A 13,239-nucleotide genomic window follows, 5' to 3' on the forward strand; every position below is an offset into this window, starting at 1 on the left:
TTTTTTTTTTTTACCAGTGGACTCAAATGCAGATCTCTACCTCCTAATAAAGTCAAATGAACAGCTTAAGCCTCAAAATGAATGAGAAATTTGTTTCAAGTGAAATGTGGGCTAGGAAAGTCGGTTATTGAAAATATTCACTAGTAAAATTATGGAATTGGCACATAAAAATGGGGTGGCGCTCAAAAAATGTCATGTTCCTTCTATCAAACCTCTTTTTCTTTTTCCTATAAAAGTGGGTATTTCTTAAGGTTTGCTCCTGGATTTTCTGTTTGGACTTTCTGTTCATCTCTATATACACTTCTGCTAAAGTTCTGGTCCAGGGTTTTGGCTTGAAGTGTCATCTGTATCTGGATTCAATAACTAGGAGTGCCCACCAGATACTTCACCGGTTAATCTCTGCTTGCCATCAGATTCTCTCTACCCTGCTTTGTGCCGGAGAAGGCTGCATCACCCTGGCTCATTGCTTTGGCCTCTGATTAAACAATGGAAGGATGGGAGGAAAGTAAGTTGGGGTAATGATTTCTCTTCCCTTTCACGGCTGAACCAGGATTCAGGCTTCAGCTCCTATTGGCCTACACCTTCTCTACCACCACAGCTTTCACTGGGTTCTGGGAACATCACATCTTCCTCCTGCTTCTTTGTATCTGCAGCTTCCTTCTGTTGCTAGTTTGTGTGACTCTCTATTCCTTTTGAGTCCCTTAATCCTGCCTACACTCTGGATCCAGACAGAGGCAACTTCTCACTGGGTACCAAGAATCATGTTAAGTGTTAGAGATTCAGTGGTGAACAAAACAGGTAATGTTTTAGTCCTAGTGTGTGGGTATGATCAATAAACTAGTAAACTAAAAGTAAAAACAACAATTACCATTTGTGGTGAGATTTATGGTAGCAATAGGGGTATAAAGGACGGGCAGATGTGGGGATTGGATGGTGAGCTAATTTAGACAAGGATATATGTTCCTGTGAGGATAACAAATGTGGTAAGACATCAATGATTATAAATAAGCTAGACATTTGAAGGACAGTAGGAAAAAATCAGCAAATACAAAGGGCCTGAGGCAGGAAAGAGTTGGTGATACTTCAATCTATATCTGAAAAGGCCTCATATTTAAATTCTCTTCTTACATCTGAAATCTTTCATAGATAAATATTTATTTATTGGACGAAGAGTTAGATCATGCTTGCCATGTACTAGACACTGTTGTAAATATTTCACATGATCTCATTTAATCCTCATTAAAATCTTTAAAAAAAGACGCTATTTTCTCCACTTGATAGAGGAGGAAACTGGCACAGAGAACCAGTGTCCTATTGTCATCTCAGACTTGGCAGACCCAGGGCTAATTGTATGATGTCTAATTCTATCAGCTTTATACACCAATGGGATTTTTGCTATCTCAGTCACACAGCATAGGAACTTTGATATTGCACTTGGTTTTTAAAGTCTCCCCTTTATCAGGCATGGATTTTTATCAATCGTCCCTTCAACACATCTCATATATGTCACTGTCTGTTTATTCAAATCCTAGTGCAAGCCCACTTTCTCTGACCTGGATCACTGGGTTACTGTCCTCCCTGTCTCAGATGATGAAAATCTGAAGAAGCTGCCAGATTGTTTCTTTCTAGAAAACCAAGTCATCGTATTACTTCCCTTTTATAAAACCATTAAAGTCCTCACAATTCTGACCCAGAGGACACGATTAGAGTGCTTTGCAGTCTGGCTCTGTTCTCTTTGTCCTTAATCTCCTGTTTTTTTCAACTTGAGTCTTCAGTACCCGATTTTCTGATTTCTCTACTATTTTATGCACATGGGGCATTCAGAAATTTCATGTGTATCATTGACATCAACTATAAGTTAGGTGAACATATTAGTTGTGGGGGGGAAATCTTGTTAATTTAGAAATCTGTTAATATTTGGAAAATTTAATATATTTACAAACTGATTATGCACATGTGACTGAGAACACATTTATAAATATGAGAACTGACTCACTCTTCCTGTACCCACAATGTTGATTATAACAAGGAAGGGTGTTGTGTGTGTGTGTGTGTGTATGTGATTATCTATCACGATTTTATTTTCTCTAGTCCTTTTGCTAACTTGAATGCTGTGTTCAACTGTGAAAAATATATATAAGGATATTAAATCCATTCATGTAATATATGCTAATTGAGCCATTATTATGTGAAAATCCTGTCTTAAGAGCTATGTGGACTAGAATAATATGATATGCCTCCCCCCCTAAAGCAACTTAGAATCTACTAGAGTCAAAATGATGCATATCAAAGTTCATCTGAAAGGTTACTGGTGAATAGTGGGAGGAGGCGTTAGAGGAACCCAGGTGCCCAGATAGGTAGAAACCATTGATAAATTGATTCAGTACTTGGATTCAACACTTTGAAATGGAGTTTGAATTTCTTTCCCGTTAGCCCAAAACTGCTCTCTGGTTCAGTGCTTAATCTTTACTTATGCCTCTTAGCATTAAGAAACAGCCAATATTTATCTGAAATTAAGGATTGAGAAATCAATGTTTTAAAAATGTGCATAGTAACCAATCTCTTAGGGTATTTATTTGCTTTCAGAATCACTTCTATTTCAGTCAATGCAAAAGCTCTAGGATTTATTATCCTTTCTCAAGATCTATTTCCTTTTCCAAAACATAACATGTTCTTGTGGCTGCATTACTTAGTCTAGAGTAATACCCCAGGAGTTCCAGGAACACAGTCTGGGGTGGCTTTTGTTTCTCTCTGCACCTCAGGATAGTCAGAGGACAGGAGAAGGAGCTTAGTATTTCAAATCCTTTAGAACTAATTGGGGTGGCCATGTGCACCTTGGTTTTAGTTCTCCTTTGAGGTCTTTCCATTAATTTAATGTATGTATATGCCTCTTAGTTTTTCTCATTGTCTAAAATAATCACTATTGGAATGCGTGCGTGCATGCACAAACACACACACACACACACACACACACACACACACACACACACACACACCCTTCCCAAAGACCAACATTCGCTTTCATAGGCAATACAGCTTAAACTAATGGGTCTCAAATTGAAATGTGTGCTGAGGCAAGCCAGGAAAATCAAGTGAATGCTGGGGATTGTGACAACCTCTACTCATCTCCATCCTTTTGTTACTCCATGGGAAGGAGTTTCCAGTGTTGCCATACAAATTAAATGATGCCAAGGAAAGTCAGAAATCCATATTTAAAAAAGTAAAAATAAATAAAATTTAAGTACTATGATGGTTAATTTTATGTGTCAACTTCACTGGATCGTGGGGTGCCCAGACAATTGGTCAAACGTTAACCTGAGTGTGTTTGTAAGAGTATTTTTGAATGAGACAGACATTTGAATCAGTAGACTGAGTAAGGCAGACTGCCCTCCTTAATGTGGGTGGGCCCCATCAAATCAGTTGATGACCTGAATAGAACGAAAATACTGAGTAAGAGGAATTCTTTTTGCCTGATGGTTGAGCTGAGACATTTATTTTTCAAGCCTTTGGAACTGAACTAAAAAACGGGATTTTATTGGGTTTCAAGCCCGTTGGCTCTCAGACTGAAACCTACACCATGGGCTATTCTGCTTTTCAGGCCTTTAAACTGGACTTGAACTGCACCATTGGCTCTCTTGGGTCTCTATTGTCTTCATTATTGTGTGAACATCAATTCTTTTCTCCTCTCTCTCTCTTTTCCATTGAGAGAGAGAGAGAGAGAGAGAGAGAGAGATCCTTCATGACATGCCTAAAGGTCAGTTCCATCATTTCATACTTTACATTAAATATCCATAAGAGAACAGATAAAATGTTTTCCTAGCTGCTTCACAGTTTTCAAAGTTCATTGTATTTCACAATAAAAATATGATTTTTCAAATTAAAATGTAGAGCAGTGTCAGTGCCCTTTCTTTATCCTGCCTCCCCTTTAGTGATCATTCTAGGGCCTCTGGCAATATGAAGCACTCAGTTACCAGGCCATGCATTTCTCAGTGATTGCTCCCTTAGCTTCATAAACTCCACGCCAAGGCCTATTGGGACTGGTACATTTTTAGACCAGAGGCCTTTTTCTCCTCAGTTCCCTTAATAGTTGTCACTGGGAAGTTGGGGGTGGTAGTTTTATGATTCCAGTTAAGTAAGTAAAGAGACTTTATTTTTAAAAAATCCAAACAATATACATTAAAAGCGTTGTTGGTCTTTAAGCTAGTTTCTTGTAAAAAAAAACTATGCTACTCAAATAATATTTTTATTTTTTTTAGAAATGCTCTCTAAAGCAATTTTGCAAGGTAATTTTTTACAATGTAAATTAGTTACTCTCTCTTTTCTTTTCTTTTTTATCACTGAAAGCATGATTAGCAAATTAAAATACACACCTTTTCAAATAACTTTGGTTTAAAATATGAATTTAAATATTCCATTCAAGAAAGAAAGATTTGCTATGACTAAAATTAAACAGAATAGACAGATTGCTAAAGTATTTTAGGCAATGACCATACATTGGAACACATGCATGTTATGAAACAATGACTATTCTGAAGGGCTCATGTGGAGTGGCTCTGCTGTATTTGTTTAGAATAGCCTGGTTAACTTCAAAGAAGGGTCACACATTCATTGAGTGGCATAGGTTGGGAGTAAGACAATGGGAACTGTGGTGAGAGTGAGAATGAGGCTCTGTCAGGAGCAGGCAGCTGCTATTCAGCAACTGCAAGAGGTTGTCAGGGGAGCTTTTGAGCCCCATGTGGACAAATTGCTGATAACTCAACATCAGTAGAGAATGCAAATTGTGCATTGGAGAAGTTTACCTGTGAAAGGAAGAAAATAAATTAGGATGTTAGCAAGGTCCAGGGAATTGTCTTTAAGGTGGATATAAGGGGGGAAGGAGATAATTCTGAAGTTAGGATATGGATAACATGAGTGGAGAGGGAACAGAGAAGATGTGGAGAAGGCAGGACTGAGTAACATGGAACCAGGGGACCAGGAAGAAGGAAAAGTTGTAGGAATGAGGAAGGGAATCTTATCCTTTGGGAAAGAGATTTATTGTGATAAAGTGAGACCAATTATTTGGATAAAAATAGAAAACACTCATCAAATTTTTGCATGCTAACAATCTGGGAGGAGTAGCTAATATGATTGATAATAGAATTAAGATTCAAGAAGTCATGTTGGAATGTGGGAATGATTAACTGAAACAAACAGAATGAAGTTTAGTGATGATGGATACAAAATTGTTCTTTTATACTAAGATAAATCATTTAAAGTACAGATGGAAGAAAAATGACTTAATACAATTTCATGTGGAAAAGATTAGCATCTCTTACTTGATAAAAAGCTTATGTATTAATGATGCCAGGACATATAAAATCTCTAAAATTGGGGCAGAGGGACCAGTCCATAGTTGGAGCATTAATTAAACTATGATACATTCTCAAAATGGAATACCCTGTGAACTCATTGGGAAAGATTTTCAGGAGATATAGGGTGTCCCAAAAATGTATAAACACACTTTGAATAGGTATAAAGGCAGTGTTTATTAAAATAAATTTTATTTTCAACATTGAACTATCAGCTGTTAAAGTGTATATACATTTTTGGGACACCTTTGTATTGTTAAGCAAAAAAAAATGAAGTACACATACTATATATAGCATGTGACCTTTTATTTATGAAATGGAAGAAACAAGGAAATAATAAATATATAATCATATTTATTTTTATTCGCACATACAAATTCCAAATTAATAAAAAAGAATAAAAAGATGCGGGTATTCATATCAGGCAGAGTGGAGATGGAATAGACCAGGGCAGGGTATGAATAAAGTTTCTTAAAGTTTCTTTGACCATGTGACTGTATTACCAAATTAAAAACATATTTTTTAGAAATGAGACTGGTGAGATGGGTGGTTGAAATTTACAGCAAAGAAGATAAGATCCAGGGACACTCTCATAATTATGTTCTTCTTAACAATAGAGTCTGCATTTAATTTATGTGTTCTTTTCATAGTATCTTCAATAATTGTCACATAGAATACTATCCATAGAATATTTGCTTATCAAATGAACAAATTAATGAATACACGAATGATATGACATGAACTGATATCTCATCAAATGTACTAATGACTCTTATGTCAAAGGAATTAGCTCTGTTTCAGTTCTCTGTGATCAAAGTAGAATGAATGAATGAATGAATGACAGATGCAAGAAAGGAAAAAAAGTTTGTTCTTTCAACTGGTATTTTAAAAAGATTATTTTGTAGCAGGTACTGGGATTATCAAGTAGAATTAGACAAGTCTTAAACTTTCAAGACGTTCACAGTTTTAACTCAGGGTGTCAGGCACAGAGATAATCATAATATAATGGAACGGTCACAAGACTAGAGACCAAAATAGGAAGTTTGGAGAGTGCTGAACAAACCTGGGATGAAGGTGTATGTGTAGATTTGAGTGACCATAGCTTTTTCCTGGAGAATGGCATATCTGAGCTCAATTTGAAAATAAAGAAGGGAAAAGAATGGGGGGAAAGAAGGACTAATCCAAAGTGAGGGAGGGCAGGAGCAGAGCAGAGACTCAGGCGTGAGAAGTAGATGTTGTGAGGAACATCAAGCATATCCTCTAGGTGGCAGCATTGAGGTCAGAGCAGCACTGCAACCCTGAGCTCAGTATCAGATGTTTCCAGCAGGCTGCCTGATCTGAAGAGGGAATGGGCCTTAAACATTCCAGCCCAGGCTGGCTGCATGACTATGGCACATCGCTGTGGAGAATAAAAGGGAATGCAGACTTAAGAGTCTATATACATAAGGAAAAAACATTTAATTTAAAATACCATTGTCCCTCCCCTGCCCATTTGCAATTTCACTTTCCATTGTTTCTGTTACCCACAATCAACCCAAAACTGAAAATATTAAATAGAAACTGCCGGAAATAAACAATTCATAGGTTCTAAATTATGTGCCATTCTGAATAGTGTGATAAAATCTCGTGGTCTCGGGATTTCCCTGGCCCAACCTAGGACTTGAGTCAGCGTATCCACGCTGCAAAAGTTCCTGCCCATTCATTACCAGCTTGGTTATCAGATCTACTGTACTGTCGTGGTCTCTTAGTGCTTGTGTCAAGTCACCCTTATTTTACTTGATAGTAGCCCCAAAGCGCAAGAGTAGTGATGCTGGCAGTTCAAATTTGCCAAAGAGAAGCAGTAAAGTGCTTTTTATGTGTCATAAAGTCCATAGTAGCCTAATACTACTATGTCCTAAAGCCTGTCATTGATCTCTTCACATAGGTGTTTCATCTCACAGCATCACAGGACCAAGAGTGAGTACAGTATCATAAGATCAATATATTGTTGTAATTGTTTTATTTTATTATTAGTCATTGTTGTTAATCTCTTACTGTGCCTAATTTCTAAATTAAACTTCATCATAGGTATGTATGGTATAGGAAAAAGCATAGTGTGTAAAGGGTTTGTTACTATCTGAGGTTTCAGACATCCACCAGGAGTCTTGGAAAAAATCCCCTGTGGATAAGTGGGGAGGAGGGGGGCTACTGTAGAACTTAGTCTTTTAAAAGAACCACATTCCAGGGAAAACGGAGGGTGGAGACCATTGCATCTGAGTTCCCTGGCTCATCAAAACTGCAGGTTTTCTTTCATACAAGCGCGACTTAAGATACTTCCCATTGCCTGCTGGTTAGCAGTGCAGGGAGGCGCATCACTCAGGAAAAGGAGAGGAGAACTCAGGATACAAAGCGTAGGGAAGGTGGACTTGAAGTGAGTAAACTTGAAAAAGGCCATATGCCGAGGGTGTGATCACATACATTTAAAAAGGGCCTTGCAATCAGGAAGCAACTATCATTTTGTTGATGCCTGGACTTTCTCAAAGGACAATTATATAGAGCCGTCTTCTTATGGGGAGGGGGAACTTTTATTTGCTTCAGTAAGATAGTATAGAGAAGGAATCTAAGCACAGTGTAATTGTAAGGGGTAAACTCACAGTCGTGTGTGATCTTTACAATCTTGAGTTCAGTAACATGTTAAAACCTGACTTAGGGCTGTTCTAGCCTCATTTCACCCCTATAGAAAGAATCCCTGAGAGGAAGGAGGGTCTTCTTGTTTGCCTTTTCTCTCCAGGACTTCATTCAGGTGCTTGCTACTGAGTAGGGACATTAATTAAGTTCTTTTTGTGAACAAATGAGGTAGAGGATTACCAATAGTCTTTTATATTTATATCAATAAATGATAGTTTTATCTGTTAACTAGCTTCTATGAATCTTTTAATAGACACACACACAGACACACACACACACACACACACACCCCTTTTACAGACGCAAAGCTGAGGAGCAGTGAGATTCAGTAAATAACTTCCCAGAGAACACATAGCTAGTCAATAACGCAACACACAAGCCTTTCTAACTCACTAGCTCATGATCATGGACTACTGTACTGAGAGCTTTATTTGGCTTGTTCTATTATTCATTCTCTTTCTACCTATTTTATTTTTAAAAGCTGCACTGAGGAAACAAGGTAGGTTTTTCCCCTTTTAAATTAAGCCCCAAGGTCCTTGTGCTTGTTAAGAAGGAATCTCAGGGTAGCAGCCTGCATTTCCCATGGGAAGCCCAGGTCTGCTTTAGAGATTTGTTCTATAATTTGGAGACCTGGTAGAAGCTGACAGGGTAGTGAAAAGGGTACAATCAACTTCTTGACATGAAAAGAAAGACTGTGAAGAGGTCAACTCCCCAGAACCCCTGGATGCCAACTGTGGGACAGAGCTAACAACTTCCAGAGGGAGTTGGGGCTGGCCTTTCCGTTCCAGATGGCTCCTTGCAGGATGGAGAGCCCAACAGTGGGGGGTGTGGAAGTGGCTGTCCTGGAGGCAGGAACAAGCCACAACAATGAGGGTCCCTTCCGATACCAACTGGGGCACACCATCCCTAAAATAGAAGGATCCAAACTGCTGTCAGCTCACAGTGGGATGCTGTCTCTCACACTGCTCCGCTGGGCTCACACAGGCACTCCTTTGATGTGAAGAATTGTGAATACAATAAACACAGCCTTGCATATGTTCATTCTTTGGCAAAAGTGTGTGTACTGATCGCTAGCATTCTAAGGTGTGTCATGATAGTTAAACACTCAAGGTGAATGCTTTTTTTTTTTTTTACATTATAAGAGAAGCTCCAACACGGTGCACACAGGGTACTGTATTAATGAGCCGCCAAAAATGTAATTTAACCAATTTTGGCTGTTTTCCCATTATGTATGTTATTTCCTCCACATTTTACCTAAGGGATCATGCTTATAAAGTCTGCAGTAATACTGTAGCCATCATTTCTTGAACTTCTCATACAAAGAAGGAAAAACAAATATAAAACCCACAAAGTTGGTTTTACTTCACACGCTACCATCTTCTGTTATCTATCTTCCTTCTACACAGAAAACTTAAGAGAAACATATTACTTTTCAAGAACATTTACTTTAGTTTTTCTAAGATTATAATTATGGTAACATTCTGTTTTATCTTTTGTTGTATTACTAACCTCAAAGACCTTATACAATTGCTAAGATGTAACATATTCAAAAGCCGCTATTTGACTTATCATTTCATTATTGCTAATTTGTCAAAATGCTTTAACAATATATTCTGTTAAAAGAGTTTTTAACACAAGTTATTTGCTCATTGAAATAACTTGTCCTACTTTAGAGCTAAACTCTTTCCTCAGGGAGGTTGAGTGACTTGCAGGTTGGCAGGTGTAGAGCGGACTATCAGCTCTACAGGCCCCAGACTCTTAGTCTATGGCTTTAATCATTGTGTTATCTTGTTTCTCCGAGGGGGGAAATCTAGTTCCCTTACTAGGAACCCATATAAGGCCACTTTCCTCCCTATTTATGACTGCTTCCTGTACAGCAAGCATGTCAAACTCATGGCCCGCAGGCCGCATGCCTCGTTTATTTGACCCCTGCTAGCCTTTGAGTTTGACATGCTTGCTGTACAGCGATTTAAAACAGGAGGAGAAGAGGAGTGAAATAATCTAGTGGAGGTGGGAATAGACGAGCACCTGAAGAGGCTGGTCCTTGACCGATTTCTTCTGCTTCTTGGGAATATCCCTCTGGTGGCTGCTGTGAGCTGGAAGCACCATTTCTCTCAGAGTTGGCTCCTCTGGCTCCTCTAGAAGAAAGGATAAGGGTCAGGAGAAGCCGAGAGGTCAAACCACTAACCTCCTAAAGGAAGTGGGGATGTGACAAGAAAAGTTCATTCAATCCTCCAGAAAGTCCTCCTTGTAGCTAGAAATGACATAGAAAACAATCCTGAATGAAAACCATGGTCTATTTGTATCTGTAATTTGTAAGCAATTCTATTTATGTATCCTTATGAAAGAGAAGAGAAAACATGAAAAATAAGTAAGTCCACGTCAAGTCTAAGTAAGTTAAATAATTTTGGATTCTTAATAAGTAATTTAAGGAAGGCAAAGCTATTTGAAGTCAATATCAGTGACATTTTTGAAGTTGATTTCTATGTAACAATCATATCTCCCATGAATCTATCTTGATGTCACTCTCAGAAAAGTGTACTAAAATGGAGGAGCCATGAATCTAATTGAGTTGATCAATTTTATGGTTTTTTTTTTAACTAAATGAGCTTGTAAAAAACTTCAAAAAAGAAAATTAAAATGTTCTCTGTAGAATGTTAGCATTTAGTATCATATCTGTTACTAATCCACTTATTTGTAATTTGCTTCCTCCTTTGGCTTACCTTTCATATTTCTACACGAAGAATTTGAAGAATCGTATTATGCCTTGTTGCTCATTTTTATGCCGTTGTGGCAAAATATTTGTCTGCAAAATTGTTTCAGCATGTCTTGAAGTTTTTTTTTTTCAACAAATGCCCCCATTTTGTATTTTATAGGCATTATTCTAGAGAAAGCTATTCTAGCATTAATAAAACTTTTCTTTAAGAAAGTATAACGTGGTTGGGTTTGTATATAGTTATATGAGAATGGGCCTAGGGACCCCTGAATTCGCACTCAGAGCATTGTGGTATGTTTACCACAACCAATATGCTATCATTAAAGATGGGGACTTTTTAGAACTTCAGTGCCTACATCCAGAGACATGATTCTGGCTTCTAGGGGTGATCATTTGGTGGAAGACGTTCTCTGGCAGGTGGTCCTTTGCCAGAATCCTTTATGATGGCTCCCATGCCAGCAACACTGACCCTGCCTACAAGCCAGTGCTAGGGAAAATCCTTATTAGGAAAAGGAATGATCATTTTTTACCAGCTGAGGAAACTAATACTTTTTATCCTTTATTCCCTTCTACTCACGATGGATAAGCATGTTAAACCACTATGTACAAAGGACATGCAGCTCAACTGTTTGCTAGAGGCATGCATTCCATACTGAGCATAGGTTAGGTGACGGGGCATCTTTCTTTCTTGAGAAAGTAAAGGGAGATAAAAAGCACTAGGTGCTTCTAATCCTGCCTGTTCCTATTCTAGCGAACAATCAAGTTTAATTCATTTCAGCGCTGGGCTTTACCTTTTCATGTTTTCTTGTTTTCAGTGAGAGCTGGTGTACAGACCAGCCATAGTGCTTGTTTGTTCTTTTTTAATCGGAACAAATGCCTCCATTCCCACCAAAGGGCTTGTGTATTTTTACCCTTTCTCTTCCAAACGATCTGTCAAAACTCAGAAAAGTCATGTGAATGTTTTATGGTCAGACCATCCCAGCTACTTCGGGAATGGCGGCACCACTTCACTAATTCACGATGCGTTTCCCTCTACTTTTGCCAGAGTCTGTAGCGTTTCCGCAGTGGAAACCCAGGCTTCCGGCAGCATAACAGTCTCTAGAGCTTTGTCCACTTCTAGTCCTGCATTTCCCCCCTTTACATGAAAAAGTCAATCAATTTCCGTTTTCCAGTGCGAGTGGGAATCATCAATCCCTTCTCACACCGAGGCTAAGTTTCAAGTTCATTTCGTGGTTCAACTTTCACACTTGTTTTTACCTATCGGGTTTATTGACCTTGTTTATAATTAGCAACTTATTTTATATTAACTTGTTTATTAAGGATTCCACTCATAAACATCTTGATAATGTGCTGGCTGACAAGAGAGTGCATACTTCCTCTGTCCGTTTACCATAATCATATACAATCTGCACGTTAAAGACTCAAGTATTTAAGTTTCTAAATATCATCATGAACAAAATTTGCCTTCGTTTAAATGTGATGGGGTGGAAAGAAGGAAGGGTTGGCAGCCAAGAGACTTGTGTCTCATTTTTGCCCCTGCCCTTTTTTGAAATGATAGTCAAGGATTTCATTCTTCATCTACAAGGCAAAAATTCTAATACTGTCTGACATCTCACAGGATCTGTGTGAGGATAAAAGGAGATGCAGGGTGTAAATGTTTCATAAATAGAAGCTTTTTACCTGATCCTCACAGACTATAAATGACTCTCGAGCTCTCATACATTGTGGCCTCCGTATCAGCCTTTCCAGGCCCTCGTGCTCTGAGTCAGCAGAAGTCTACGTGGCAGTGCCTTGTTAGAAGCAACTCAACCCCGTGACTCTGGAAGTGCTAACACACCTCCCAAGCAAGGAAGCTCAGCAGGGCAGGTGCAGTTTGGTGCAATCTTATGTCAGAAAGTGTGAAAAGGATTATGTAAGAGAAAAACCAAAGGATATCCTACACCGAGGCCTTGTCATCTTTTTCTAAACTTTCTCATTCTGAGGCAGTAAAAAGCATATAATTTTTTTGAAGAACCTTAAATTTATAGATCTTTCAGTAAATATTTTTTAAAATAAAAAGGCATATACTTTTATTTTTATTTTATTTTATTCCCCCCACCCCCACTGATTTTTAGACAGAGTGGAAGGGAGGAAAGAGGGGGAGAGAGAGAAACATCGATGTGAGAGAGACACTTCTATTGGTTGCCTCCCACTTGTGTCCTGACTGGGGCTGGGGATCAAACCTGCAAATGAGGTACATGCCCTTGACCAGGAATTGAACCCTTGACTCTCTGGTCTTTGGGCTGATGCTCCAACCACTAAGCAAAACAGGCCAGGGCTACGCTTTTCTTTAGTTATAACTTTCCAGGGCAGATTCAATTCTATGCATAATTTAAAGCCTTGGGGTTTATAAAACAAAAATCTAGCATTTACCAACAGGAGCATGTTTTCCATGTTGAAAATGGATATTTGAAATTTTCCTTTACATATTGATTATTTTTATATGTGGCACTAACTATATTGGAACCA

General features: G+C 38.4%; 1 long non-coding RNA gene across 2 annotated transcripts in view; it reads left to right on the forward strand.

The window, feature by feature from the left end:
• Positions 1–13,239, forward strand: part of LOC106724346 — a 70,554-nt gene that overhangs the window by 11,177 nt on the left and 46,138 nt on the right. The window contains exons 1-2 of one of the 2 annotated variants that reach the window (XR_001360107.1): positions 3,736–3,754; positions 7,273–7,304. This is a non-coding gene — a long non-coding RNA (uncharacterized LOC106724346). Of the gene's footprint in view, positions 1–3,735; positions 3,755–7,272; positions 7,305–13,239 lie in introns of those variants that run through there. The other variant, XR_001360106.1, reaches the window with a different exon arrangement.

The sequence above is a fragment of the Myotis brandtii genome, unplaced genomic scaffold, assembly GCF_000412655.1.
Source record: "Myotis brandtii unplaced genomic scaffold, ASM41265v1 scaffold8, whole genome shotgun sequence".
NCBI lineage: Eukaryota > Metazoa > Chordata > Mammalia > Chiroptera > Vespertilionidae > Myotis > Myotis brandtii.